Source organism: Sorex araneus, chromosome 1 (genome assembly GCF_027595985.1).
Source record: "Sorex araneus isolate mSorAra2 chromosome 1, mSorAra2.pri, whole genome shotgun sequence".
In the NCBI taxonomy this organism is placed as follows: domain Eukaryota; kingdom Metazoa; phylum Chordata; class Mammalia; order Eulipotyphla; family Soricidae; genus Sorex; species Sorex araneus.
Genome location: NC_073302.1, coordinates 41,633,618 through 41,661,111, shown reverse-complemented (window position 1 = coordinate 41,661,111; position 27,494 = coordinate 41,633,618). Strand labels below are relative to the sequence as shown.

General features: G+C 49.9%; 1 protein-coding gene across 1 annotated transcript in view; it reads left to right on the top strand.

The window, feature by feature from the left end:
• Positions 1-6,747: 6,747 nt before the first annotated feature.
• Positions 6,748-27,494, top strand: part of ACO1 (aconitase 1) — an 81,040-nt gene continuing 60,293 nt past the window's right edge. Inside the window, exon 1 of the mRNA XM_055134173.1 lies at positions 6,748-6,879. The gene's annotated coding sequence lies outside the window, so the exon portion shown is untranslated. The remainder of the gene's footprint in view (positions 6,880-27,494) is intronic.

The following is a 27,494-nucleotide window of genomic DNA, read 5'->3' as shown; positions in this document are numbered from 1 at the left end:
CGTGTGTGAGAGGAGAAAGAATGTCCTGGAAAAGGGTCAGGAAGACAGGAGCACAGGTAAGGCACCTGCCTTGAGTGTAGCTGATCCCTAGCACTGCATAGAGTCCCCTGAGCACTCGTCAGGAGTGATCCCTGAGCACAGAGCCAGGAGTAAGCTCCGAGCACTGCCTGGTGTGACCCCAAACAAAACAAAACACAGTGCAGTGGCAAAGGCTAAGACCAGCACATGCAGGAGAGAAGACTGACTCAGGAAAGCAGAGCGCCGAAGCCACTGAAGGTTAATGTTTCATGGGAAGACCAAGTGACCAGGGTCCAGCACCGCCGGGCAGCCAGCAAGTACAGCAGCGAAAGTGGGCCAGGGCAGAGCCGGGGGGGGGGGGGGGAACTAGTTTCTTCATGCTTTGGGCCAGAGTATTCATTCACAAAACAATTGCAATTCGCTTAGCAGTCCTGACTTAACTTTCTGTCACTCTCTGTCGAGGATGATCGGTTCTGAAATTATATGTGTCTTCTCATTGAATATCAAGCAATTTGGCTTTCTGGAGAAGTGTCGCCAGGAGAATCTAAATTAAGCTAGACTATTCGTTCTTTCCTTCCTCCCTTACTTTCATAGTTCCAGCAAGTGCACTTCATTTTAGGATTTGCAGCAAACCTATGATCAATTAGGGAAAGTTAGTTAAGGCAGTGAAGGAAAGTTTATGTTCAATGAAGGTTAATAAAAAGAATCCTGGGGAGAGTTGTGGGGACCCATCTAGACTTTGTGTTCCCAGGTCCTGGTTGGGTCCTGTGCGGCCTGGTCCCCTGACTACGAACCCCAGAGCCAGGAGTAGCCCCTGAGCACTGCCAGGTGTACTGTTCCCCAAAATAAGGAATTTTGGTGAATGAAGAAATATTCTCCTATAATTAAAATAGAGTAATATCCTTTCAAACTTAAACATCGAGCCTGGGAGATATCTCAAGAGATGAGTGTGATGGTCTGTGTGTGTGTGAGTGTGTAAGTGTGAGTGTACATGTGTGTGAGTGAGTGTGTGAGTGTCTGTGTGTGAGTATGAATGTATATGTGGGTGTGGGTGTGTGAGTGAGTGTGTGTAAGTGTGTGAGTGTGTGAGTGTGGGTGTATATGTGTGTGAGTGTGTATGAGTGTGTGTGTGAGTGTGTGTGAGTGTGTGAGTGAGTGTGTGAGTGAGTGTGTGTCTATGTATGTATGTGAGTGAGTGTGTGTGTGTATGTGTGTGTGAGGTGGGAGGACGAGAGAGGATCCCGAGCACCCCCTGGTTCCCAGGGCACCTCTCTTGAAATAGCCCCAGTAAGCACTCCAAGCAAGGGAATGCATCCCCAAACCAAAAGCAAAAGCAAATATATACACATACATATATAACCATTTGTATTAAAAATTATATGAAGGCTGGAGTGATAGTACAGCAGGGAGAGTGTTTGCTTTGTATGCAGCCGACCCAGGTTCTATCCCTGGCATCCCATATGATCTCCTGAGTGCAGAAGCAGGAGTAGCCCCTGAGCACCACCGGTGTGCCACCCCACCCCAACGAACAAAGAAACAACAGAATTACACTTAAGGAGGGGCTAGTTGTACTGTACAGTGTGGCACGATGGGGAAAGTGTGGGCTTAGAAGTGGGACTGGGGCAATCGTACAGGGGGTATGGTGCTTGCCTTGCACGGGGTTCCATCTCTGGCACCACATATGGTACCCTGATCCCCACCAGGAGTAACCCCAGGAGTAACATCTGAGCCCAAAACAACAAAACCAGAAGTCAGACCTGAGGACTGAATCTCAGCTATTGGATGTTCCATGTTTGTGTAAATTAGGATTCGTGTTAACTCCCAGGTATTCCGAACAACTAAGATACAATTTATTCAGCGCCCCCAAGCTAGAAACCAACAGTAACTTTCCTTAGATGAGAGAGCTTGCGGAGAACTCAAAAGGTACAGCGCATTCTCTCAGCATCCATGCCAGCACTGGTTGTTCTCTTTGATGTGAGCCATTCTCTGTGGCATGAGATGGTATTTCATTGTTTTGATTTGCATCTCCCTGATGATTAGTGATGTAGAGCACTTTTTCATGTGCCTTTGGTCATTTGTATTTCTTCTTTGAGGGAGTTTTTGTTCATCTCTTCTCCCCATTTTCTGATGGGGTTGGATTTTGTTTTTCTTGTAAAGTTCTACCAGTGCTTTATACATCTTGGATATTAACCCCTTATAGGATGAGTTTTGGGTAAATAATTTTTCCCATTCTGTAAACTGTCTTTGTATTCTGTTCATCATTTCCTTTGAGGTGCAGAAGCTTCTTAGTTTACTGTAGTTCCATTTGTTTATCTTTGTTTTCACTTACTTGGTCAGTGGTTATTTCATCCTTAAATATGCCTTTAGCTTCAATGTCATGGAGGGTTCGGCCTACATTTTCCTCTATGTATCTTATGGATTCTCATTCACTGCTAGTGGGAATGCCGACTGGTCCAGCCTTTCGGGAAAACAATATGAACATTTCTCAAAAAACCAGAAATTGGGTTTCCATATAATTCAGCAGTACTACTTCTGGGAATGTATCTCAGTGGCCCCAAAACATGATGCAGAAAAGTCATCTACACTCCTGTGTTCATTGCAGCACTGCTCACAATAGGCAGAATCGGGGTACAATCCAAGTGCCCAAGAATAGATAAGTGGATACAGAAACTATGGCACATAGTTTCTTTATGGCACAAGGGAACACTATGCATGTGTCTGGAAAAATAGTCATGAAATTTACACATGAATGGACATGGAGAGTATCACACTAAGTAAAATGAGGCAGGGTGAGAGGGAAAAACAAAATGATTGCACTTACTTCTAGGATATATATTTTTTAAGTATATGAATAAGGGGCTGGAGCGATAGCACAGCGGTTGGGCTTTCGCCTTTCACGCGGCCGACCCACCCGAGTTCGATTCCTCTGCCCCTCTCAGAGAGCCCGGCAAGCTACCAAGAGTATGGAGCCTGCGCGAGCGGCAGAGCCTGGCAAGCTACCCGTGCATATTGGATATGCCAAAAATAGTAACAATAAGTCTCACAATGAGAGACATTACTGGTGCCCGCTCGAACAAATCAATGAGCAACGGGATGACAGCGACAGTGACAGTGATATGAATAAGGGGTATGGTGCCGCCAGCAGGTCAGCCTGTACCTGCAGGGTGAGTGTATCAACAAGCCTGATGGTGCGTTCAGACTTCCCAATACCCCCAAATTGCCACTGTGCCTTTGGCTGGAACCCAACCCCTTGGGGCCTGTGTAATCACAAAATGACTAGGAACCCCATGGCTCTCTCTCGCTGCCTGCATTCGGTGGTCTGGCGCCGATTCCCCACCCGGAATAGCCAATGCCATGGGCGGATGAAGGAAGGGCCAGTCTGGTAGGTGATCAGTTGCCATTTATTCCTTTCTTCCCACGCGCCTGTTCCAATCTAAGTCTCTCATTCCCGTCTCCTCCTGTCTCCCTCGCTCATCTCTTCAACTCCTGGCATTGGGGGTAGCAACCAGACCCAAGTCCCTTAGCATAATCAACACAATCAATGAAAGCCCTCCCTGGCTACCTTCAGCCAAGGAGATCAGCTGAAGGGCTAAATGCCATTTTAGGGGTTTTTCTCCTTTCCTTTGTCCAATAACCTAATTAACATCTTAATTTACATCTTAATTCTTCTTCTTAATATTAGTTATTTTGTATGGACACAGTAAGAGATACATTAAGCTTGTAAGGTGACTCTCCTGAGGACATCTCACTATAGATCTCAGACCACAGTGCTCAGGCCAGATTAATCATTCCTAACCCTAGCAGGGTCCTAATCTAGTTGTTATTTTTTTGGATCATGACAGAATTTGTCCATAACCATGCTCTTAACTTGTAGTTAAGTATTATGGTGTTTTGGCCTGGCCCATTTCGATGCCAGGGTAGCTCACAACTTGCCCTGGGTCCATCCAGTCCCTCATCAGGACCCTGATTTTGGGGTGCTAGGAAGTAAGAGCAACTGAGGTTAATTCAAGAGAATAGATACCCAAGAGTGAATATTATATGAAGTCAATTAACTTCTCAAGTTACAAAAACATAGCATTAACTGTCCTCCTGTGTCTATGCAAAAAGGACATTGCTCTGAATTAACTATCCAAAAGACATATGGAGAAGAGAAAAACAATATTTTCATGGGTGAGGCTCTTCCTGTTTCTGGAGCAAGCAGATATCATTGGGCTGCACTTGCACATGACAGGGACAAATGGTGACGTTACTGGTGCCCGCTCGAGCAAATCGAAGAACAACAGGACGACAAGTGATACAAGTGAATAATAATAATAAAATTAACATTCTGAATTAAAAAAAAGTCATGTGGAGTTCATGCCCAGTTCAATCAGCTTAATCGATGGCTGAATAAATAGCCATACTCTGACATTGAAAAAAAACAGTATATGAATAATACCCAAAGACAGTAGGATTAAGAGCCAGCTGACTGGTCAGTGGTAGGAAGCTTGCCACAAAAGGGAGGGGGAGTGAAGGACAGAGAAGGGACCACTGTGACAATGATAGCCAGAAATGATCACTCTGGACACAAACTGAGTATGGAAAGGAGGTAAAGTGATATGCTTGGTATTTTTTTAATTTTATTGAATCACCGTGAGATAGTTACAAGCTTTCATGTTTGGGTTACAATCACACAATGATCAAACACTCATCCCTCCACCAGTGCACATTCCCCACCACCAATATCTCTGGTATACCCCCCCTTTCCCACCCTCCCCCTGCCTCCATGGCAGACAATATTCCTTGTATTCTCTCTCTATTTGGGGGCATCATGGCTTGCAACACAGACACTGAGAGGGAATCATGTTTGGTACATTATCTACTTTAGACATGCATCTCCCATCCTGACTGATTCCTCCAGCCATAGTTTTCTTAGTGATTCCTTCTATATTCCATCTGCCTTCTCCCCTCTGCTCATGAAGCAGTCTTCCAGCTATGGGGCAATCCTCCTGGCCCTTGTATCTACTGTCCTTGGGTGTCAGCCTCATGTGATGTTATTCTATACTCCACAAAGTGAGTGCAGTCCTTCTATGTCTGTCCCTCTCTTTCTGACTCATTTCACGTATATGCTTGGTATTTTTAAAGTAACAGTAATGCAAACTACAGTGTCTAAAAAAGAAAATGAGAGGGGGCTAGAGTGATAGCACAACAGGTAGGGTGTTTGCCTTGCACGTGGCACACCCGGGTTCAATTCCTAGCATCCCATATGGTCCCCTGAGCACCATCAGGGGTAACTCCTGAGTGCAGAGCCAGGAGTAACCTCTGTGCATCACCAGGTGTGACCAAAAAAGCAAATAAATAAATAAATAATTTTTAAAAGAGAGAGAGAAGGGCTTGCCATAGAGGCAGGCTGGGGTAGGGGTGGTGGTGGAGGGAGGGAAACTGGGAACATTGGTGGCAGGAATTGGTGCACTGGTGAAGGAGCCGTTGTTCCAACATTGTATGAATGAAATTCAATCACGAACCGCTTTGTAACTGTGTATCTCGCCGTGATTCAACTAAAAAAAAATTTTTTTTAAGTACAGTGCGGGCCTAACAACTTCCGTGCGTGACTTGGAAACCCGCAGCTCCGGCCCCCACCCAGACCCCCCACCCGGAGGCCGGCGGGCGCAGGGAGTGGCCCCTATCAGAAAGCAGCAGCGACAACACAACCCTGACCACCTTTCCTCTAGAAAGATCGCTTCTCCGGGTTCCCTTCTGCCAGAGAGGGCGCCAGTCCTTCGCGGCTCCGGCGCCGAGCGCCACCGGGGCCGCCCCGCGGCAACCCTCGGCCCGGTTCCGACTTCCGACTGGTCTCCGCGTGCACTTCACCCGGCAGAAAGAAAACGAAACAAATGACATTTATCCACCCGGAGCCTGGAAACGCTTTAGTGCCACCCGGCACGGCGAGCCCGGCGTCCACTGCGCGCGCTTTGCACAGGGAAGGCTGGGGGTGGAGCGGGCGCAGCGACCCCCCAAAAGTCCCAGTGCCACCGAGTTCTGCGGGGCCACTGCCCCGAGGGTCGAATCATTGTTGTATTTTTTTTTTCAAAAGAGCGATCTGGGGGAAATGATCGAGTTTCTCTCTTCCCCACTACTGTGGTTCATTTCCTAGCGCGATCCCAGCGCTCCCCGCCCTGCCCCGTGGACTAAGAGCGCCCCCGGGTCTCGGGCTCGCATCAGAGTCCCGGGACCCCCAGGAATAAAGTCCCCCATCCAGGCCTTGGGTTCGCACCGGAGTCCCGGGACCCCCAGGAGTAAAGCCCCTCATCCCCACAGGCCTCGCGCTCGCATTCGAGTCCCCGGACCCCCAGGGTTAAAGTCCTCCCCAGGCCTCCAGCTCGCATCAGAGTTCAGGGACCCCCAGGTCTCCGGCTTGCAACAGAGCACCCAGACTCCCAGGGGGTAAAGCGCCACCCCAACCCCAGGCCTTCGACTCGCATCAGAGTCCTGGGACCCCCCCCAGGATAAATTCCCCTCCCCCCCAGGTCTCCGACATGCAACAGAGCACCAGGGATAAAGCACCCCCAGGCCTCCGGCTCGCAACGGACTCCCCGGACCCTCGAGGGGGTGTCCCTCTGCCTCTGGGGGGGGGGGGACCCGGGTCCACCCTGTCCAGCCCGCCCCGGGCAAAGTCGGCGGGGCCGGGCCGGGCCTTGCGGGGGGCGGGCAGCGGCCAGACCCCGCCCCGCCCGTCGGGCCCGGCGCCCCCCGCCCCGCCCCTGCTCCGCCCCTCGGCCGGCGATCAGGGGGCGGCGCGGGGCGGAGCGCGGAGGCGGCGGCCGCTGGCACCGCGCAGCTCGGGAGCGCGCCCCGCAGCCGGACCCCGCCGAGCCGTCCGCGGTGAGTGGGGCCGGGGCCGGGCATCGCGGCGGGCGGCGTCGGGGCCGCCGAGCCTGGGCCGCCTTCCGGGCGCGGGGTGCGCGCCGGGGCCGGCGGGGGAGCCGGGAAGGCCCTTGGGGGTGGCGTTGGGAGGGGTTGGGGGGGAGATCCGCGAGTCCTTCCTGGGCACTGACCTCTCGGCCGTGCGGCGGCCCGACCTGCGGCGCGCGGGGCTCGGGGCCCGGGCACCGGGGGCTGGAAGTGACCACCCGGTCCTCCCGCTCCGAGTCGGCGCTGCCCGGAGGGAACCGAGCGGCGTCCGAGTGCGCGGGGCCTCCCCGGCCGAGGCGCGCTGGCGGCGCAGGCAGCTCGGGGACTTCACCCCGGGTGGTCAGGGGAGGATGGGGTGAGGTGTGGAGCCCTGCCGTGGGAGGTGGGCACCGCCTGCCCCCCCCACCCCTCCCGGAGCCGCCGTCAGCACTGCACGCGACTCCCTGGAAACTCGCAAGAAGACCCTCCTCGGGGTGGTGGGGCACGCGGGCAGCGGGATCCGATTTTGAGAACGGAGGGTCCCAAACTCCCGCAGAACTTTTCTTTTCTCTCTCGCTTTTGTTCTGAGGTCACCCCTGGCGGTGCTGGGGGTGGGGGTGGGGGTGGGGGACCCTCCGAGCCGGATGGCGCCCTGAGAGCTGGCGGTGCCCCGGCCCGGGCTCCAGTCCAGTCTCCTAAAGGCAAAGTTTGCGCGCAGCGGGTTGAGCTCGCGCCCTCCGGCTCCGCACGCTTAACGTGTCCTATGGAGCTTTTGTCTTCCTGGGCTCTTTATCGGATAACTAAGACGGAGACCTTTTGGGGAGGAATAGGGGGGAGGGGAGCTGTTGAGTCTCATCCGGTGGTGCTCGGAGCTGACTCCTGGCAGTGCTCAGGGATCACGCCCGCCTCTGCACGCAGGGCTGACTCGTGGCAGTGCTCAGAGGACATAGGGGATGTCGCGGATAGAACCACAGAACCAGGGTTAGCCCGGTGCTAGGCAGGCGCCTTACTGGAATGCCTCCCCCAAACGGAGACTTGGAAAAAAAAAACTATTTAAGAATTAAAAAAAAAAATAGTGAAAGGGAGCTGTCATGAAATCCAGCAGTGGAACTCTGCCTGGGTTGGGTTCCCCTCATCTCCTCCCCCCCCCCCCCCACCCACACACACACTGAAAAAAGCAAAAATAGTTGAGCTGTTTTTCACAAATATATTTTGATGATTGTAATGGTGTGTAATGGCAAATTTAACAGACAGGCGGGCTGCGTACACCTGCTGGTTGCGTGGTTCATCCCTTTCCTCTGTCACGCTCCGGGTGGCCTCTGAACGGTCACTATGTGCTCTTTAAAACGCCGGAGGGAGGGTGGGGGGGCGTGGTTAAAAAAGGCCAGTAGCATCTTAGCCTTAATATGGAAGTGGGTTTATGGTGTTGGGGGTGGGGGTCCCAAGGGACCCCCACACTGAAAACCTTGGGTGCCGGGAATGCTGGTGAGGCTTAACTCGTAGACTTATTTATTTCTCCTTCACACCAGCCCATGCCTTGGGCAGCATTTCCTACCGGGATTTGGGACCCAGCCCTGAACCTGGAGAGATGATCCGTTGGGCTGAACGCGTGTTTTGCATGGAGGAGGCCTGTGGGTTCAACTCCCCAGCACCCTCATGACCCCCCTCAAGCAATGCTGAATTGACCCCTAGGCACAGAGTCCGGAGTAACCCCTAAGCACTGCCAGGTTTCACCCCCACACCAAAATAACAGGGACCAACGCCATAGTACAGTGGACAGGGCGCTTGCCTTCTCGCCTTGCACTGGGCTGACCCGGCTTAGATGGGGCACCATTATACGGTGCCCTGGACCTACCCCGAGTTATCCCTGAGCACAGCCCAGTGTAGCCCCAAAACAAAACCAAAAAGACCCAAACCAAAAGATAACAGCGACAAACAGAACATTCTCTGCCCGTCAAGTGGGCCCGCTGGCGGTTCCAGGCTGCAGCAGTGAAGAGGCGCATGGGACCGTAGGCTCAGAGAAGGGCCCTGGGGAGCCTGAGCCAAGTGTCTGGGGGTTCTTGGGAAAGGAACTGAGCAGTGAGATTGTTCCGGAAGCAGCTGAGAGACTGGCTTTTGCAGCCCGTGCTGCTTGTGGGGAATTTGTGGTTGTGTAGTCTAGAGTTCACTGAAACATGAATTGCTTTGTCTGGACACCTCCCACCCCCCAGTCTTGGTGCTTCTTCACTCTCAGCCCCTGCCACAGAGCAGTATCCTGCATGCAGGGTGGTGGAGGTGGGTCCCCTCACTTCATTCTTTCCTTGACTTTATGCTCAGTCACTACAAGCTCCAGGTAGAAGTGACACATATATGTGCAGTAGCATAGTGGGTAGGGCGTTTGCCTTGCACGCGGCCGACCCAGGTTCGATTCCTCCGTCCCTCTCGGAGAGCCCGGCAAGCTACCAAGAGTATCCTGCCCGCACGGCAGAGCCTGGCAAGCTACCTGTGGTGTATTCAATATGCCAAAAACAGTAACAAGTCTCACAATGGAGGTGTTACTGGTGCCCGCTTGAGCAACTCGATGAACAATGGGACGACAGTGACTTAGGTACAGTTGACCTAAGTCAAGGGGGGCAGATTCTGAGACCAGGTATGGGGGTGCCAGAAAAATCCAGGGGGTGATCGTAGTTTTGGGTGCAATTTTGGGCCACTTTCTATGTTTTTTCTTAAAGAAGGTAGATTTTTCAGAAGGACACTAAATAAAAATATTTCCCCCCCCTTTTTTTTTTCTGCAAAGGGGATCATGTAGATGACCAGCCACTGATGTCAGATGTCAGTTGGCTGGACGCACCCTATTCAGGGCCGGTTGATAGGGAGGGCCCAGTGTTAAGCATTTTCGGTCTTGCTCCTCCTGGAGGGAGGGGCGTCTCACTACAGTGAAGTTGGCGTCAGGTGTCTACCCTGGTTTTCCGGCTCTGCGGTGTCTTTGCCTCTAACCCCCGGTGCAGCCTGCCCACTCCCTCAGTGGGAAACCTTTCTATCGGCCCCGCCTCTGCTCCCGAGCCTGCGGGGCTCTGAAGTTGGAGCTGGAGGCGGCCTGAGTATTAGGGGGATGGGCGCGTCCGGGTCCGTGGCTTTGGAGTGGTGACAGTCCCCCAGGTGGGGGAGGATGGTGGGCTCTAACCGAGGAGCACAAGGGGGAGCTTGGTGCAGAACTCCGCATGCTTGTGGAGAGCTCTCTCTCCTCTGGGTCTTAAGTCCAGAATTTGCAGCCAGCTACTTCCTCAATGTCCAGTTCTGCCAGGGCCCCGCCCCGGAGCCAGCAGTGGGGAGCTGAGGTTCCTTCAGGTGAGCTGAGGCAGCGCACCGTCACGGTTCAGGGAAACTGGGTCCTGTGTGGAGAACAGACAGTTGCCCCAACCAGAAGAACACCTTAGTGCTGGCACTGAGAAAGCCACTGCCCCAAACTAGAAAGAGAAGGGTCAAAGCAGCTTTTGTTTCCATGTGCCTGGGGCAGGACCTCTGGAGGTCTGTCCTAGGTCGGTTGATCGGTCTATCGGTTGCTCTCTCTCTCTCTGTCTCTCTCTCTGTCTCTCTCTCTTTCTCTTTCTCTCTGTGTCTCTCTTTGTTTCTGTCTCTGTCTCTCTCTGTCTCTGTCTCTCTCTTTCTCTCTGTGTCTCTCTTTGTTTCTGTCTCTCTGTCTCTCTCTCTGTCTCTCTATCTCTCTGTCTCTGTCTATCTCTCTCTGTCTCTCATTCTCTCTCCTTGCTATATGCTAGTGTTTCCGTGCATCTCTTTCCAACTCTCTGTTCAGCGATGTCACACTACTTTTTCAGCTTGAAAAAGCCTCTATGGAATTAGTGCCACCTTGGAAATGGGAGGAACGTGACCAGTAGTGGCAGTGGAATGAGGTTGGAAGGAAGGCGAGGAATTTTTACTTCTTACTGTTTGAAATGCCATGTGCTTGCGCTTCCTAGAACATTTATATATTGCTTTCCTAATGCCAACGTCCTAGACATTTAAAAGGAAGATAAGGCCGTTTCTCTGGGAAGAATATCACACTACCGCCTCTCCCCAACAGAGCAAGTTGCTTTCCTTGTTCACATCTGCGTTCTGTCATTGTGTCTGTTGTCAAAAACAGTAACAAGAAGTCTCGAAATGGAGACGTTATGGTGCTCGAGTCTGTTGTTGCCTCACAGGTTTGAGTTCAAGTCCTGGCACCATCTACACACACACACACACACACACACACACACACACACACACACACGATATATTACTTCAAAATAATATGATGAGGGCTAGAGAGATAGAGCAGGTAAAGCGCTTTACCTTATATCTGGCCAGCTTGGGTCTGATCCCCAGCACCCCATGTGGTCCCCTAAACCCCGCCAGGAGTGATCCCTGGGTCCAGAGTCAAGAATAAGCCCCGAGCACGGCTGAGTGTGGCTCCAAAACAAGCAAAAACAAAATAATATTGTGAGAAAGCCCTGTGCTTGCAGATGAAAACAGTTGTTTTTTATTACTACTCCTCCTCCTCCTACTACTGCAGTAGCCTTATTGAATGTAAGCCCCTGTCCAGGACGAGAGCCTCCAGATCCCAGTGTACTTTAGCAGAGTGTTCCGCATCCCTTGAACTGGCATTGAAAAATGCTATTTCAGAATAAATAGCAGTACTCTTACATTTATATAAGCAAACAAACAAAAAAGTGCTATTTCAGGCCGGGGTGATAGTACAGCCAAGAGGGCACTGTCTTACACATGACCAGCTGGCTTTGGTCCCCAGCATCCCATACGGTCCCCCGGCACCACCAGGAGTGTTCTCTGAGCACAGAGCCAAGAGGAACGCCTGAGTATGCTGCTGTGTTGAGGGTGGGGAGAAGCTTGTGGTGTGGGGGACCAGACGGGAGGCTCGTGCCCCAGCACCTGAGCCGTCTCCCCTTCCGCACGAAGTGGTTTGTGAATTGAAAACATGTTACCCAAGAATACCTGGCCGCCTTCCCGTTTTCAGCGAGCGGGGAGAGCAGATGCTCGAGCCCGGACATCCAGGGCGCAGGCGCTGAGGAGTTGACGCTGGCCCGTGGCGTGCACTTGATTTTCAGGTTTTCTTCCCCCGGGGCCTGGAATGTGGCTTTGTGATGCCCTCACATGCCTTGCGTGTGTGAGACCCTGGGTTTGGTTCCTGACACCGCAAAAATAGATATGTGTCTGTGTGTCTTCTTCACATTGAAGGTTGATAGAGTCTGGCTAATATTTTAAAAATTGAATTAAAGAAGTACGACTTGGCAAGGTTTTCGATAGTTGGCTTTGAGACGCGTAATATTTCAACACCAACCCCACCACCCCGGTCAGCTTCCCTCCGCCAGCGTGCCCAGATTCCCTCCCCACTTCTGTCCCCTCCCCCACACCCCACCAGTCAACTTGACCGGCACATTACAAAGTTTCAGTGGTTGCAGTCTAACTAATACTATCCGGGGGAGGGGGGAGGTTGCTCTTGATAGGCTAGGACCTAAGAGAGCGCTCACAGGGCTGAGGGTGGGCTCTATGCTGGAGGCCTGACATATGCACCACATGGTCCGAGCACCTCCGACAGGACCCCCAGACAGTGCACTGGAGAAGGTCCTGAGCAACACAAGACAGAGCCCCAAAACAAACAAACAAACAAACAAAAGATTTAGCAAGCATTAAATTCGACACAGCCAAAAGTAACCCGTATGAGGCTCGAGCAATAGTACAGCGGGTAGGATGCTTGCCTTGCACCCGGCTAAACCTGGGATCGATCCCCAATATCTCATAGAGTCCCCCTGAGTGATCTCTGAGTGCAGAGCCAGGAGCAGCCACGCCCCTGCCTTCCCTCTCGGACCTTAGACCGACAGACGGGCCACCAACCACCGCCAACTCGCTTAGCACACACTCCTTTTTACCCCTGTGGGGTGTGGGGAAATGGGGTGAGTCAGTGGTGGGGGGCAAGGGGGCTAAAAACAGGCCTGCAGGAGACAGGCACATTGTGTGTCTCTGTCTGCTTTCCCCCATGGTGTCAGGGCCTGCTTCAGCCCCCCCACCCTTGCCCTCCAGTTGACCCAGGACTTAGAAAGTCCTTCCTAGTTACAGCGCCATCCCGGGAAAGCCATCAGCCTCCTGCCGATCACCCCACTACATCCACGGACTCTCCCATCTTGGGGGGCGGGGAGTTGCAGCCTATCCATTGGTGCTCAGGGGCCACACCTGGTGGTGCTTGGGGGACCCTGGCCCAAAACTTGGGATCTAGGCAAGCACCTTTTAAATTTGATTTATTTTTCAGCTTTGGGGGCCGCACCTGGCGGTGCTCAGGAGTTACTCCTGGCTCGGCACTCAGGAATTATCTTTGGTGGTGCTCAGGGGACCATATGGGATGCTGGGGATCGAACCCAGGTGGACCACATCCAAAGCAAGTGCCCTGCCCACCGAACTATTGCTGCGGTCCCCATAAGCAAGAGCCTTAACTTCTGTGCTCGCTCAGGCCTTGACAGAACTTGCCAACTGTTTGTTTTTATGTGTGTGGGGGCCATACCCAGCTATGCTCAGGGCTCACTCTTGGCTCTGTGCTCAGGGATCACGGCTGGCAGGCTCAGGGGCGCCTGTGTTGTATCAGAGATTGCCAAAGCTGTGCTCTACCCCATTGAGGCACCTCTTCGGTTGGTAGCCTCATATTTCAATGATAAAAAACATTTTTTAATTAGTATAAAGCATTCTTTGTTTTGTCTTTAAGAACAAGTATATCCCGGGCTGCTGTTGGGAAAAAAAAACGTTTGAACTCTTTGGCCCTGATGTCAACTAAACTGAATGACCCTTGAGCCCTGGCTGTGTTGTTCTCTTCTCTGCCTCCCTGCCTGCCCTTCTCAGTTCCATCCCTTGGTCTTCTCCGTTTCTCCTCTGTCAAACCCGTTCCAGGGCCCCAGGTTCCAGCCCCAGGGCCCTTATCATATTAGAGTTTATTTGTGTGCTTATCTTCACTTCCTTGCTAGATTGTACTCCGCCTATAAAACAAAGCCTGTTTTCTTTATCCCCTGTTCTCGGGTGGTACTTAGCAATGCCAGCTGCAGTGATGCTCAAGAGAGGGTAACTGTACATCACAGTGATTCTCTAATAAAAAAATTAAAAAACAAAACAAAACACCCCCCCTCAAAAAACAAAAAGAGAGGTACGCTGCTTTCACAGAGTTGGCTAAATTCACTGGAGAAAATTTCAAGTATGAAAGAAATGCATCATATTGACAGAAACCCTTCAGATATCGTTTATTTTTATTTTTATTTTTTTTGCTTTTGGGGTTACACCCAGCAATGCTCAGGGGTTACTCCTGGCTCTGCACTCAGGAATTACTTCTGGCAGTGCTGGGGAGACCATATGGGATGCTGGGGATTGAACCTGGGTCAGCTGCGGGCAAGGCAAGTGCCTTACCCGTTCCAGCCCCCTTCAGATATTGTTTGGGGCTAGGAACGCTGGAGCTGACCTGCAGTTAGTGTAAAAGATTTTTGAAGAATTGCGATCAGAAGAAAATCTTCTATTTGAAGATTTTCTATATGGCTCTTCCTATGGTCTGCCAAACTCTGCGAGGACTGATTTATTCTCATTTGTTTTTTGGGCCACATCTGGCGATGCTCAGGGGTTATGACTGGCTCTGCACTTAGGAATTATTTCTGGCAGTGCTAGGAGGACTATATGGGATGACGGGATTGAACCCGGATATTCCATGTGCAAGGCAGTTTCCCTGTATGCCATATCATTGCTCGCACACTAGCTGTGATTCTTGAGCACAGTGCCAGGAGTAGCCCCTGAACACCACTGGGTGTGGCTCAAACCACCACCTCCCCTTCTTCAGCTGTTGTTAGTATTAAAAAGGGCAACGTCTGGGGGCTTCAGGGAGATGGTCCAAATAGCAGAATGCGTGGGACCCTCCCTGGACGCCCCCCTGAACACTGATGAGTGTGACCTCTTTGTGGGTTTATTTTGGGAGGGAGGGGAAGCCAAATCCAGTGGTACTCAAGATGCTCCTGGCTTGGAGCTGGCAGACCAGGCATTACTGGTGATTGGACGCAGGTTTTCAGCATGGAAAGCAACACTCACTAACCCTTTGGACTGTCTCCCTGGCCCAAGAAGCAGCTTCTTTAGGAGAGCACTTTTTCACAAGAGCCGTTCTTTTGTTTTAAAATGTGGATCTTGGTGTTCAATAAAAGAAATAGGCCCCAAGAGGTGAGTTGACTGCAGCCTTATGAATGGTCTGCGAGCTCAGGCGGTCGAATGCAGGCTCTCTGCACTCATCTGCCACCTGCACTCATCTTCGACCTGGTTTATGATCACAGCAGCTACCGTCAGCTGGGCTGGGCAGGGCAGGGCAGGGCAGGGACTGTCACTACAACTCTGCGAAAAAGAAAGTAGAGTTCTGCAACAGAGCAAGTGGCAGGGGTGGGCTTTTAAGTTGATGATAAAACTTTGGAAGTAGGATGTTGCGGACATCAGAGATAGGAAGTTGCCCTTCCTAAAAGTTCTGCCCGTGGGGGACGCAGCCACAATGATTCTGCCCTAGTTGCCCTTCTCAGGGCCTTTGCATATGACCTTCTCCTCTTCCACATGGACCTCACTGCCCTCAAGGTTCTGCTCGCGGGACTCCAGATCAGTGAGGCCTGCTGGTGTCTCCTAACACCCTTCAAAACTTGGTGGTGTTGTTTTGGTCACCTGCAGTGGTGTTCGGGGCTTAATCCTGGCTCCAAGCTCAGGGCATCACTTCTTCTGATGGGGCTTGGGGGACCATATGAAATACTGGGGATCGAGTCTGGATTGGTTGCGTGCAAGGCAAGCACCTTATCTGCTATACTGCCCAGCCCCCAAGCCCAGGTTCTTAATATAAAGAATCATGAGTGCCACAGAACTGCTGAAGTGCTATTCCACTCTCTGAAAAGTTGTTCCTCAGCCTTCCTTTTGTTATTTTAATCTTCGTTGTCAAAAATTAATCCCTTTTCTTAGGGGACGGAGAGATCGTTTAGTGGGTTAGGTGCTTACTTTGCAGGCAGCCGACCTGGGTTCCATCCCCGGCACTCCGCGTGGTCCCCCCAACCCACCAAGAAGTGAGTGATGCATGAGTTCAGAGCCAGGAGTAAGTCCTGAGCACAGCAAGGTGTGGCTCAAAAAAAAAAAAAATTAATCCATCTTCTGATGAATTAGCAAGAAGGGCTGTATGTGAGTGCAGTTTGATTACCCCCACCCCATCCCCTTTTTTGACCTCAATAGCTGTCTGGACAAGCTTGCCCTAGGGCATCGTTCGGATGGTGTCACTTACCTGTCTTGCACAGGAAGCCTCAGCAGGAGCTTTTATTCCCTGTCGTGGCCAGTACTGTAAAAGTACCAGGCAGACTGTGTAGTGTAGCGTATAAACAAGTTGTGTCTGTCTAAGAGAGTATTGGGCTAGATCACCAGGTTTGAGTCTTTTGTGGAAAGGAAGGCGAGTGAGTCATGGTGGTAGCCTGTTATCTGCAAGAGGTCTGTGCCAGCACATACTCAGTGTGTAGCTTTCACTTGGGAGAGATCAAGGCCCGGTCCTCGGTGAAAGGATTATCTTCCGTAAAACTCTGTTTCTAAGATAAGAAATCAGTTATAGTTCCAGGGCTGATGGTGTCCAGAGATAGATTATTGTTGGCATCAACTCTTTTTTTTTTTTTTGGCCCAAATTTATTTTATTTATTTATTTATTTATTTATTTATTTATTTTTAAATTTATTTATTTTTAATTAGAGAATCACCGTGAGGGTACAGTTACAGATTTATACACTTTTGTGCTTATACTTCCCTCATACAAAGTTTGGGAACCCATCCCTTCACCAGTGCCCATTCTCCACCACCCGTAAACCCAGTGTCCCTCCCACCCTCCCCAATCCCATCTCCCCCCCACCCCACCCTGCCACTGTGGCAAGGCATTCCCTTCTGTTTTCTCTCTCTAATTAGCTGTTGTGGTTTGCAATAAAGGTGTTGAGTGGCCGCTGTGCTCAGTCTCTAGCCCTCATTCAGCCCGCAACTCCCTTCCCCCACATGGCCTTCGACTACAATGTAGTTGGTGATCGCTTCTCTGAGTTGACCTTTCCCCGGAACGTGAGGCCAGCCTCGAAGCCATGGAGTCAACCTCCTGGTACTTATTTCTACAGTTCTTGGGTGTTAGTCTCCCACTCTGTTATTCTATATACCATAGATGAGTGCAATCTTTCTATGTCTGTCTCTCTCTTTCTGACTCATTTCACTCAGCATGAAACTTTTCATGGCATCAACTCTTTTTGCTTTTTGGGTCACACCTGGCTGGAGCGATAGCACAGCGGTTGGGCATTTGCCTTTCACGCTGCCTACCTGAGTTCGATTCCTCCGCCCCTCTCGGAGAGACCGGCAAGCTACCCGTGCGTATTGGATATGCCAAAAACAGTAACAATAAGTCTCTCAATGAGAGACGTTACTGGTGCCTGCTCAGACAAATCGATGTGCAACGAACGGGATGACAGTGACAGTGACCTGGCGATGCACAGGGTTACTCCTAGCTCTGTGCTCAGGAATTACTCCTGGCGGTGCTCAGAGGACCATATGGGATGCTTGGGAATCGAACCTAGGTTGGCCACGTGCAAGGCAAATACCCTACCCGCTGTGCTATTGCTCCAGCCCCTCAACTCATATTTTTTAAGTTATCTGTCATGAAAAGCCAGGGAGATAGTACAGGGGTTAAGGCTTTAGCTTTGCGCTTTGCCCACCCAGGTTTGGTCCTCAGCACCACATATGGTCCCCTGACATAGAACTAGAAGAAAGCCGTAAGCACCACTGTGTGTGGCCCGAGAGCAAAAGTTACCTGTTGTACAGATTTTACCAAAGTTATATTTTAGGATAAATCTTAGTTGACCAGTTCTCATATTTGTAACATGGGATTCGAAGATTGTTTTAAACTGAGTTTCAATCCTTAACAATCATTTTTAAATTAAATTATTTTGTGAATAGTGTATCTTATAATTATGTAAAATCTAATACATGAGTTCGGGGCTTGCCTGGCACAGGACCAACGTAGTTTGATCCCCAGCACCCATATATGATCCTGATCCTCCAAGCACTGCCGAGGGTGACCCCTGAGCTCCGCTGGGTATGGCTCAAAACGAAGCAAAAAAATGTTCTGTGGTACAGATTTTGTCGAAGTCGTATTTTAGAGACTGTCTCAATAGACAAGTCCTCATATATGTATCACAGAATTTGAAGATTGTTTTAAAGTGAGATTTAACTTTAAAACATCACTGGTGTTTGAATAATTTTATGTGTTGCTTATTAGGTGGTGTATTATGATTATTAGAATAGAATATGTAGATATCTATTCTGCATGTTATTCTATTCTGATATTGTGCATGTTAGGTAATATAATTACAGTACCATGTACGGGATAAGTGTCAAATGCTGCTTCTCGTGCAGTGCAGCGTGATGGAAGGCGCCTGGACACACGGGCAGACGTGGCAGCAGGGCTGCCTCTGTCCCCCCCACATACACACCCCGCCTCTTCCCTGCCCCAAGGTCACCGAACCTCTCTGACCCTCAGTCTTCCTACCTTACTAGGGTCTGGTGGTGCCCCTCTCACAGACTTGCTCAGAGCCCCTGTCAGGAGACGTGGATGGAGTGGCCCATCTTCTTCCCAAAGCTACCACATCCAACACTGACATTCCAGTTCCCATCTTTTTCTTTCTTTTTTTTTATTTGGGTCGCTCACACCCTGCGATGCTCAGGGGTGACTCCTGGCTCTGCACTCAGGAATTACTCCTGGGTATGCTTGAGGACCATATGGGATGCTGGGAATCAAACCAGGGTTGGCCGCATGCAAGGCGAACGCTCTACCCCCTGTGCTATGTGTCTCTCTTGCCCCCATCTTTGGCTTTGACTCAGTGTGTTTGCCTCAATGAGAAGCATTGCACGTTGCTGGCTAGACCCTTCTTTCTGGCTTGGCCTCCCTGTCTGCCCTGAGTGCCTGCCTCTCCCGGGGACCGATGGCCGCTGCTCTCTTTCTGCTTTGGTGGCTGAGGGCAGCGGAATCCAGTCTAATATCTCTTTGCTGGGTCACCCCACTCGAGCCAGGCGCTATCTGAAAAGGAAGTGGAGTCTTCGTCAGCTAAGAATCCTTGGTTCGTGCCTCCTTGTCTTCAGGATAAAGTGAAATCCTGTTTGGTCTCCTCCTGTCTCTGCCCAAGGTGCTCCCCATGGTCCATCCACTGGGAACTAACTGCTTGCTTTTCTCTTTTCCCAGAGAACAGAACTACACTGATCCTTCTTCCATGTCCTTCTAGAAAGCTGGTGCTTGCTCCTGCTTTGTTTGTTTATTTTGTGTTGGGGCCACACCCAGCATACTCAGGTCTTACTTCTGGTTCTACACTCAGGAATATTTCTGGGGCGGGTGAAAGTATGTGTGTGTGTGTGTGTGTGTGTGTGTGTGTGTGTGTGTGTGTGTGTGTGTGTGTGTGTGTGGAGGGGGGGGGAATTCTGGGGGAATCCTGTAAAGTTCTGGGGATCAAACTTGGGTTGGCCGTGTGCAAGGCGGCAAGTGCCTTACCCTCTGTTGTATCGCTCTGGTCCCACATGTGACTGCTTGTTGCCAGAGACCTTCTTGACCCTCACCCATGTTGCATTGAATGCCACCACCCCACCCGCCCACCCACTCATGCTTCTGGGTAGAGCACAGGGCGCGTGATACTGGCATCGTCTGCTGACCGCTCTGCGTGTGACTAAGGAGCCTCGGGAACAGTTCCTCCCTGATCCCTAATGGTTCGTTAATGTCAGGTGCATGAATGAATCTGGATGTGCCCCTTCTCTTAGAACCCAGAGAGGCCCGGGGACAGGGGTGAAGCGGGCCGGTTGCTGCTTTGCTCCTCAGCAGCTCCTTGACCCAGTGAAATGCAGTTTGCTGGGAGTGGCCTTGCATGTGTGGGCGCCTGAGACAGATGACACTGTCGTTGCCTAAGATCTGGGCTCTGGGGTTTGGTGAACTCAAGAGTTCCATTTCCTCCTCTCACTACACTTGCAGCCTGACTCCAGCTCCCAGCCACATCGAGGTAGGTTTAGGGGAGAGATTGTTGGTGAGAACAGAACAGCAGACTCTTCCTGGTGTGGCCTTCCTTTTCAAGATCAGTGAATATATGCATTTGTCCACCAAGCTTTGGGGAATTTTATCTATCTCTATAAATTTAATTTATATAAAATTATATAAATCAAATATTAAATTAAATTTAATATTTAATTTAATCACTGTATCACTGTCATCCCGTTGTTTGTCGATTTACTCAAGCGGGCACCAGTAATGTCTCTATTACACTGAGCCCTGAGATTTTAGCAGCCTCTCCTTACTCGTCTTTCCCAACGATTGGAGGCTTTCCAGGGACAGGGGAATGAGACCTATTGTTACTGTTTTTGGCATATCGAATATGCCACGGGTAGCTTGCCAGCTTTGCCATGTGGGCGGGATACTCTCAGTAGCTTGCCAGCCTCTCCAAGAGGTATGTATATATCTGTTACTGTATTTTGGATATGAATATGCCACAGGGAGCTTGCCAGGCTCTCCCAAGTGGGCAATAGACTCTTGGTAGCTTGTCAGGTTCTCCAAGAGGGAGAACTAGGCTATTAGATGTCCCATGGCCGCAAAGTGATCGTGTGCTTCCGGAAGCTTGGTCTTATAGTCTCTGGATGTTGGCCATTGATGGGATTACACGGTACCTGAGGCAGTCTCTGGGTGTGACTGCCTAGCTACTGGAAAATGGGGGATCTGGGTGGAAGAGGGCCAGTCCCAATCCGAGCAGCCTAGGGATCCGAGATACCAAACCGGAGATCTCGGCCCCGGGTCCCGCACACCTGGGTTCCTCTGCCAGCTCCCCCATGCATGAGGCTAGTCTGAACGTGTGGAGATTGGCCCTGAGCATGGCCGTGGCTGGGTTAATTTAATAGTTAATTAAATTTAATTAAGCCCTGGGGATGTTCAGGGCTTACTCCTGTGCTTTGGGGGTGTTCAGGGCTTACTTTTACTCCTTACTCTGTGCTCAGGGATCAGGGATTGCTCCTGGCATTGCTCAGAGGACCACAAAGGGAGCTGGGGAATTGAACCTGGGTTAGCCGCATGCAAGGCTAGAGCCCCTACCCTCTGTGCTATCACTCTGGCCAGCTCTGGGGAATTTTCTTAGCCCAGGCCCTGGTTCTTGAGGCTCTGGGGCAATCCCACTGGTGAGGAGGGGGAATGGCTCTGACACTTGGTGGGTCTGCCACGAGATGAACCAATGCTGTCCTGTGAAGGAGGCGGCCTGGCTCCCCGCATTGTGTCGGGGCATGTCTTCCTTTCTAGTTCTTAAAGTTTGGGCTGGTTAAACTTATTACCAAGGAGCTGCAAAATAAGCCCAGGAGCTTGAGAAATCCATGCAGCTTGCTTAAAGGAGAGATCTTGCCGGAGAGCTAGTGCAGTGGGTGTGGCAGTTGCCCTGCTCTCCTGGCACCGCCAGGACTGATCCCTGAGCACCACGGGGTGTGCTCCCAAACTTCCGATACCTCGCCCCGCCCCCACAAAGGAATGGATTTCAACTAAGTCTGTTCTGTAAGACTTTTAAAAATGTAGTTGCCTGCTCACACACACATGCACACAGGTACACAGGCACAACATTGCTTCTCCTTTCAAGACTTAGATGTGGTGGGACCTGGTTAGGATCCTTGTAAGTCGTGGGTTTTTTTTTAAGCGTTACTGAGGTCTGAGCTGCTGCCCGCATTCTAAGAAGGGACCGAGTGAGGATTGACCTCAGTGAGGAGAGAATGAGGTTGGGATGCCTGGTTCTGAAGGACCGTGCCCAGCTTCTTCCTCTGCTTTCTGACCAAATATTGCATAACCCCAGGAGCTTTCTTTCCTTAGTGCATCTCTGAAATTCGAAGTTCTCAACTTCACCAAGACTTTATGAGAAGCTCCGCTTACATTAGCCCACAGCAATACCACAGAGTGGACGTGACTGTTTCTGTTTTGATTCTGTGCTAGTCGAAGTCTTTTCAAATGAGCTTGAAGGTTATGTTGGGTAAATCTCGGTTCTGCTTTGGGAGTTTCTGTGATGTTGCACCCTCTTAACCAGGGAACCTCAAACTCAGAAAGTGTTTAAGAAGCCCATTGCAGTGTGAAAGGCTCTGGGCCCCCCAGATCTTTTTTAAAGTTGTTCACAATTAATTTATCAGTCAATAACCCCACCACCATCACACCTTCCCACCACCATTATTTCAAATTTTCCCAGTCATCACCCAAACCTGCCCCAATAGCAGTTCCTAAATAATTTATTTTGTATTGCTTGTTATGAATAATCTGCTAAAAATGGTCCAAAAAAGATTTCCTTAGAAGAAACTGTGTTAAGATTGTTGTATCTCACCCTGGAGCTATTAAGCTGTTGTATAAGAGATTACTAACATGTTGTGACAGATTGAGCCTTGTGTACTAATATATACATATTTTTGATTGAGATCAGTTGCCTTCTACTTTACATCCCATCCAGTGTGGCATGCTACTCTTGGTACATCAGTGGTTTAGAGTTTGAGATGTCACTCCAGGAATAGCATGGTACAGCTGAAGTTACATTTTTAACTGGATGGTCACTTTGGAGTCCAGAGGCATCTCTGCAGCTTGTTGATCTCTTCCGAGATTTATTTGTGTCGGATCCTTATGTGGCGCCAGAGGCAGTTTGTGGGTATGACTGCCAGGCTCCTAGAAGAACAGGGAGATGGGGGGAGGTCTCCCATTCCTGATTCTGTAAGATCCTGGAGATTTCAGTCACAAATCCCACATATGGATGAGTACAAGCCTGTGGAGATAGCCGTGAGCATGGCAGCAATTGGGTTCTGGAGGTTTTCAGCTGCTGGGGCTCTCTTTGGGCAGGTGGTGGGCTCACCTGGTCCGCTTTGGAGGGGCCCCAAATCTTGACCATTGCCCTTGGCGAGGACTGTGCACATCTACCAAGTGGACCATGTTCATTCATTACGATAGAGCCTGAAAATGTCCAGGGTTACTTAATAGTAAAGTTTAAGGAAGCAGAAGGGTTACATTTTAGGAAGTAAATATTTTTAAGGTGCAATGTAGTATTTTTATGGTATGATTTAATTTTACTCTGCAATGTAGCTGTTATCCCGTTGTTCATCAATTAGCTCGAGTGGGCACCAGTAACGTCTCCATTGTGAGACTTGTTGTTACTGTTTTTGGCATATTGAATATGCCACGGGTAGCTTGCCAGGCTCTGCCGTGCGGGTGAGATACTCTCGGTAGCTTGCTGGGCTCTCCGAAGGGACGGAGGAATCGAACCTGGGTCAGCCGCGTGCAAGGCGCTGTACCCGCTGTGGGTAGGGCATTTGCCTTGCAATCTTGGCACTTGAATAAATTCTGATGTTGGAAATCTCCCATCTCTAGTCAGCACTTTGCAGCTTGCTTTCAGGCAAAGCCCCAACCATGGTCGGCCCTGCCCCCTCCCTAGGGCTTTTCCTCCACTTCTGCTCTCGCTTGTCCCTCAGAGCCTTCTCAGGGCCTTTGCACATGACCTTCCCCTCCTCCAGATTGACCACACTGCCTTCAAGGCTCTGCTCAGATGACTCCAGATCAGTGAGGCCTTCTGGTATCTCCCAGTACCCTCCAAGGCCCAGACATGCCCTGATGCTTTCCTCCTGCTTTATCCATGGAACTGGTCACCATCTGCTATTGTTTGTATTCACTTGTTTTCTTGTTGCTCTCCCTCCACTGAAATGGAAGCACCCCAGGCAGAGACTTTGTTCCCCTTCCAGCCCCCCAGATATATCCCCAGTGCCTGAAACAGTTATTGATTGGCACCATCAGACAGTAAGTATAAACATGTGTTTATCAAGGACATCAGCCTGTTGATCAGTTGTCCAGGATAAGACCAGAATAAGTAAAAATGGAGTGGTAAATGAGAACTTTGATGAAAAAAGACATCTTTTTGTGTGATTGTAATGCCTCTTGATACACAAAGAAAACTTATTTTTATAGCCTAATGAGCACCTTGATCTTTAAGAAAATGTGTCGGTAGGTTTGGTGATATTGCTATAAAGCCATTGTTTCTCCAGGGCCATCCTTCACTACTCTTGCTTTTTCTTTTCCTTTTTTTAGTAATCCTTCCTTAAGCACAATTGCTTTTATGATTTTTCATAATTACTTTGGTTACAGACGTCAAATTCAAAAGATTGGTATGGAAGAGTGTGTGTGTGTGTGTGTGTGTGTGTGTGTGTGTGTGTTTGTGTGTGTGTGAGGGGAGGTGCTTAATTACTTTTATGAACAGGTAAGAGAATCAAAGAAGTGGCCCGGTGTCTGGGAAAATTCAGAGATGTGTAGTTCAGTTTTTCCAGTTTTCCAGATGCATCAAACAAAACCAAGTATTGATGTTTCTGCTCTCTGCTTTGTGCCAGAACCAAGTGGACAAGTCCTGGTGGTTTGCCGGCCTGGGTGGTGTTGACCTCAGTCTTGTTTATGCTACACAGACATCCTTGGGATCGCACTTTTGATGAAAAGTTGTTTATCAGTAACATGATGTTCAGTTTCACTAACATGATGTTCAGTTTCACGACAAGTTGGAAGTTGGACCAATTAATTTTTCTTTAAACAGGAAAAAAAAACGAAGCTTAGTTAATCTTTATAATGACAAAAGTAAACTAGAGATAGAGTGATGGTACTTTGACTTTTGAGTTGAAAGCCACCAAGATGGTAGATATTTGTAGTTAGAAAAATAGTGAAAAGAAGGAAGGGAGGTAGGCAGATTATATTAAATACAAAAACTTCTTTCTATTCTTTGCATTGATTTATAAGTTTTCTGTGTGTGTGTGTGTGTGTGTGTGTGTGTGTGTGTGTGTATGTGTGTGTTTGTGTTTTATTTTGTTTTGGAGCCATACCCATCAGTGCTCAGGGATTACTTAGGCCTCTGCGCTCAGGAATTACTCCCGGTGGTGCTTGGGGGACCAAACAGATGCCAAGGGTTGAACCTGGTCAGCCTCATGCAAGGCAAGCTCCTTAACCTGCTGTACTATTTCTCCAGCCTCAAGCTTTGATATTTTTTTTTTTAATTCACTCTATAGTTATCCCAAGTAAACAGCTCAGAGGCTGTAAATACTGTAGTATGGGGAATCTCAGCTAATGACCTGAAAGTTATTTCAAACTCTACAACTCGTGGGAATCTGATAGGCCTCCAGCCCCCAAACCTGTCTGAGTGCCCCCAGTCCTGTTAGTGCCCAGAGCTCTTCCTCTCTCCGCCCTGCCCTCGCTGTTGCTCCTCTGTGGTGCCCAGCACGCTGCTGCCAGCCTGAGAGGATTCAGCTCTGACCACAGAGGCAACTAAGTCATCAATTTTTATCTCTTCCCGGGGAAAGCGACCGTGGAAAGCTTGATTGTGCAACAGTGCCCTGCCTCGACACAGGACTCACCCTTCCTTATAAAACCCACTCGCAAGACTGCTACCTAGAGGGCCAGAGAGGTGTTTAGGGGTTACGGCCGGCCAGATGCCCCACATCTACTCCACTTCCCTGCCGCTCACTGATCCCCGGATACTCCTGGCAGCGCGTCTTCAGCCCCTTGCATAGAATTGCTAGCCTGGCTGGCCTGGGTCCCGGAATACCACTTGAGAGCCCTTCCCCCATCGGATAAATAAACAAACACATTGTTCGCCAGGTTTGGAAGTTCTGTTTCAGATGACAGATCACAATGCTCAAGGGCCCGGGTGGGGATTTTGCCCATGCTGTTGGCCTTGTACCTGCTCTCACGAGTAGGCGGGCAGTGCCCCTGAGCCTGAGCCTGGGGTCAAACTGTACAATGGAATTTTAGGGTTACCTCTCACTCTCGTGAACAGGAATCCTGTTCACTGCAAGTCAAAACCAGAGAGAGGCCAAAGGCCGTCCTTGACCCTCCAGGATTTATGGGGCCGAAGCTTGTCCACCTGAACAAGTCCACCACTCAAGTGCCCTGGAGGTGAGTGTTTGATCACCCGAGGCCAACTGAATGCCCCTCGCTTTGGACTGTTCAGCGGCAGGGCACAATAGAAGAACTTCAGATGTCCAGTAGACAGATGGAAAATAATGCCCTTTCAGTAGCCATTCACTAGTATACACGCCAGAGCTGTACATGCATTTTAACCCGCAGTTGAGCTAAAGGTAAAATTCAAGTCATGTTGTAATGGTGATGGTGTGTATATGTGGGCGGGGGGGGGGGGGGGGCGGGGTAATCTCCCTTAACAGAGAAGGGTCTTCTCTGTTAGCTGAGGAGGGTCTTCAGATGCAAGTACCTCCACTCGCCGTCCTGCTCCTAGAAACTAAGCCCTAGACATGCAAGGATTTATTCAGAGTATGTGGAGAGAGGTTGCAGCATTATTTGAAAATCTGTGAAGGGGAAAAAACCTAAGTACTTTATTAGTAAGGCTCTAGGTAACTTGTTTAATTGTGAAAGATAGATTTTTTTTTTACAGTGGTGTTGAAAGTGATGTAAAATATCATTTGAAATACCCTAGACAGGAGGTTTGTGGTCTGTTGCTGAATGAACAAAATTCATTTCCAAAGCAGTGCAAGATACAGTACATTTGTAAAGAAACCCAAGTACAGGTAAAGTCTCCTTAAAGAAGAATGGAGGGTGTGGTTCTTTGGTTAAATGCCCGGAGCTGCGAGTCCGTGCTGAATATTCAGCGTTTTTAGTGATTCTTGGTAGCTCTCTCTATCCTGCTCTCTCAGCAGAGCCTGGCAAGCTACCGTGGCATTTGAGATAATGCCAAAAACAGCAACAACAAGTCTCACAATGGAGACGTTACTGGTGCCAGCTCGAGCAAATTCGATGAACCACGGGGGAAGACGGTGCTGCAGTGCTTTAGTGATTCACTTAAAGGGCCTCTGTCCTCTTTCCCAGCCCCTTGCCTCCAGGCACCGATAACCCCCAGGGCCATCACAGCACACAAGCCCCCCCCCCCCCACTTTCTCTCCCAGTTCCTTGTGACTTCCAGAAGGTGAACTCCTTAGGAAGGATTTCAGATAGTGTGCAAGTGTCTCTTTCGCTCCTGGAGGAGGAGAAGGGGTGGTTGCCCTTCTTGACTCAGCAGTTCTGTGTCCTGAGCCGAGGGGAGCAGGAAGGGCAGGCTCTGACCTCATGGCTCCAGTGGACATCATTTCCTCTTCTTTCCTTAAAAAAAAAAATTAACTTTTCTCTTTTCATTCTTTTCTCGTTGTTATTTGGGGGGGTTGGTTTGGTTTGCTTTTGTCTCCAGGCAGCACCCCCTTATTTTTGTGCAACAGAAAAGGCGTCAGAACATTATTTCCACGCTTAGCCATTCTTTTCCCTTCCCCCACCAAAAAAAGAAAAGAAAGAAAAAAAAAGGATAACACTTTCCACTCTCCCTCAAATTCCAGATTAACTATGTTTATTCTCCTTTTATTAATATCGAACGGGGATTAGATAAAAAAAAAAACAGGAAGAAAACAAAAAGGAACATAGCAGAGGGAGGGAAGGATGGGAGATAAGGAAGGAACTGAAACAGTGGGAGCTGTGCTTTCTGTAGCTAGGGACGTGGGCAGGGCTCCCCCGGCCAGTGGGTAGGGTTCTTAGGCAAAAGCCC